Below are 3,380 nucleotides of genomic sequence, written 5' to 3'. Positions count from 1 at the left end.
CAAGAACAGGTCTTCGTCGCCGATAGTTATCATTTTCCCGATACGAGATGGGTAATATTAGTTACTTAGTTTAAAAATTAGTTTTTAGGGTTGATACCTGGTTAGTAAATTTCATACCTAGCGAGGGGGGATAATATTACCCTGGTACTTATTCTTTGTTGTAAGAAGAATTCAGCAATCCCCTTACGTAGTCACACTCAAATGACACTAGTTTTTAAAGCAGCACCAGTTTGTAATGATCGATGTTGTAAAGGAGAAATTGTATTTAAAAAAATAAAAAATTTTCTATTGACTCAAAAGAGATTCAACTCCTTGTCTCGATTCCACTCCACTTAGATTTTTAACCCGAGCCAGGTTAGACACTTTTACCTATGATTTTTAGTGCATTGCACATACGGGCAAACACCACCAAATGTTTTCCCATAGACTTCCATACAAACTTTAGCCCCTCTCACTGATACATATATTGAATTTCGGGCAAATGACCTTTTTGTCGTGAAAGTTCGAGATATTGGAAAACAAAAAATGCCAGAAAAAATATACCGTGCCGTTGCACTTTTACTTTCAATTTCCATTTGTTTACAACTAGGTGCGTTTGACACCAAATGAAAATCTCTAACCAAAGTGCATCCCTCCCTTCAAATTTTTACCTGTAACTCCTATATACCTCAAAGAAACCCAAGTCTTGATATGAGATTTTTATCAACTTTATTTCACTTGTCAAATACATAACCAGTCTTTTCTCTTATTGACCAATCACGCGCCAGCTAGCATTTTCTCCTCCGCACAACTTTGGGTGTCCAAAATGTCTGCGCCCATGTATTTGTTTATGTAGGGGTTTTTCCTATAGAGTAAAAGAAACATTTGTTAAAAGTGGTCAATTTAGTAAATTTAGAACACATATCCATTGCTTATCTGACCTCTTGAATATTAGGACTGACAGTCTTACCTTAAGTACACCATTGGCTGTTACATTTCACACCCCAGTCAATCAGACCCACATCTGTGAAACAGAAAAGATGTCTATAAATTGAAGCATTTTTCTATTTTTCTTTCAAACTTTTGAAATAAAATGATTAATCTAGCATATGTTTTGCTTGTCTTTCTTATTATCTCTAATAATTTCTCAAGGAAGATCATGTTAATCATTCAGGGTAGCAGGTACCCGTTATCAATGAAAAATGAAGAAAATCAGCAGGTTTTTGTAAGAAAAGCTGGGTTATGGAAAGAGTGAAAACTAATATAGATAAAATAATCAATGGAAAGAATAGAGAATTATATCTAGTTCAAATGTACATAAGATTGAAAAAAAATTCTATCAGCAGTGGGTTGCTGGCATCAGAGAATCAAATACATCCCCACTGAAAAATTTGTAATTTTGAAGGGGGGTGACCTACATTTTAGCCAATTTTCATGAACATTTCATGTATTTGATGTTAAATATGTATATTCTCATAAAAGGCAAATATATTTATTTGCATATCATTTCTTATTATTGACCTAATTAATAAATTGAATAAATGCCAAGGGCAGATAAATCATATTGTCTGACTGAATAAAGTGCTCAATTGTAAGCAAAGTGCTTAAAAAACTGCAGTTCTGAGGAAATTTATTTTCTAATAATCTATAAAAAGTTCTAAATAACTTAAATATTAAGAGATTAACTAGATTTTCTAAGAAAACAATACCTTGGAACTCTTAATGAAAGCAAAGGGATCATCCCGAGAGTATCCATGTGTTGTTCATTGTAAGAGGGTAGGGTTCATTAATGTCTTCCTTCTTGAGAATGCATCGCTGAAATACATTTTATTGTATTAAAACATACTGATAAATGCATCTAGTAGCTTATATCATAATTTTTTATTTTTAACACCATCTTTTGAATTTTTTTTAAGCATTTGTGATGTAATACCTTTAAAATAATCATGTTAAAGTAGAATTTACTCAGATAATTATTTTAAAAAATAAAAAAGAAATTGAAAAAAAAAAATAACTGCAGATAAGCATGACTCTTGTTATTCAAATAAACCAGATTTTAACAAATTTCCCTCATTTTACAGCATGATTAGAGCACAAAATTACCCCCCCCCCCTTTTCAGCAGAATATCAAGATTGGATATGGCAAGGTGGAGGGATATTCAGATACCTTTTTCATAATTTTTTCAGTTATAATTTTGCATATTTATTGCATTTTCAATGTATTTTCTGCAAAAATATATTGTACTGTAATTTAAATTAAATTTCCTACTAGTAATCTCTAAGTTTCACCAAAAGTATAACTTTTATTTCAAGCCAGCACTGATTACATGACTGAAACTGGCTTTGCTGCTGGATTATGCCCCTTATGTAAAAACAAAGTAACCTAATTAGTAAATAGCAGTCAAATCTTGTTATAAATTATTCAATCAACTCTGATTAACACAAATTTGAAAGAAGATTAATCAATCTGTTCCAATGTCTACACTCATAAAATACATGGATTTAAATAAATTTCTCAAACTGCGAGGGGGATATTCATATGTTTTGTGTATTGATGATGCCCATAAATATTGATATTGCATTATTTACAATATTCACAGTAAATTTCGGTATAAATATTTATTTAAAGTTATTTACGTGTACATTTATCGAAAATATGAGAGCTAGGGCACAAATTTTGGCATTTTTTCACTATGTGCTGTCCCCATTGTGAGCCTCAATTTACCCAAACCCTCTAATTTTTAAACAAATAGTCAAAACTAACTAAAATATAATCTCAATGCCAAAAAAAATAGGAACCGATTGATTTTTTGGCTGTAATCAATTTTTAACCATGAAATCATACCTTTTCTATAGGGCAAACACCACCAAATGTTTTCCCATAGACTTCCATACAAACTTTAGCCCCTCTCACTGATACATATATTGAATTTCGGGCAAATGACCTTTTTGTCGTGAAAGTTCGAGATATTGGAAAACAAAAAATGCCAGAAAAAATATACCGTGCCGTTGCACTTTTACTTTCAATTTCCATTTGTTTACAACTAGGTGCGTTTGACACCAAATGAAAATCTCTAACCAAAGTGCATCCCTCCCTTCAAATTTTTACCTGTAACTCCTATATACCTCAAAGAAACCCAAGTCTTGATATGAGATTTTTATCAACTTTATTTCACTTGTCAAATACATAACCAGTCTTTTCTCTTATTGACCAATCACGCGCCAGCTAGCATTTTCTCCTCCGCACAACTTTGGGTGTCCAAAATATCTGCGCCCATGTATTTGTTTATGTAGGGGTTTTTCCATACATTTTACAAACCGAAAGTTCGGGTTTTCCAAATAAAAATCAATCGTAAAAAAACCAACAAGAAGGTAATCTTTTTTTTATTTTCACGATGCAT

The 3,380-nt window shown here is 32.0% G+C and overlaps 1 long non-coding RNA gene across 2 annotated transcripts; it reads right to left on the bottom strand.

Annotated features, from left to right (window-relative positions):
- Positions 1-405: 405 nt before the first annotated feature.
- LOC134281506 (uncharacterized) lies at positions 406-3,218 on the bottom strand. 2 transcript variants are annotated; one of them, XR_009995100.1, is made up of 4 exons: positions 3,089-3,218; positions 1,689-1,794; positions 950-1,003; positions 406-844 (listed from the first exon to the last, which is right to left on the bottom strand). It is a non-coding gene; the product is annotated as an uncharacterized LOC134281506 (long non-coding RNA). The 2 variants fall into 2 exon arrangements; XR_009995101.1 differs by having other exon boundaries at positions 3,106-3,218.
- Between the last annotated feature and the right edge of the window lie 162 nt (positions 3,219-3,380).

The sequence above is a fragment of the Saccostrea cucullata genome, unplaced genomic scaffold, assembly GCF_032062105.1.
Source record: "Saccostrea cucullata isolate Sc308-1 unplaced genomic scaffold, CSIRO_AGI_Scuc_v1 ctg841, whole genome shotgun sequence".
Taxonomy (NCBI): domain Eukaryota; kingdom Metazoa; phylum Mollusca; class Bivalvia; order Ostreida; family Ostreidae; genus Saccostrea; species Saccostrea cuccullata.
This window is presented reverse-complemented; position numbering and strand designations above follow the sequence as displayed.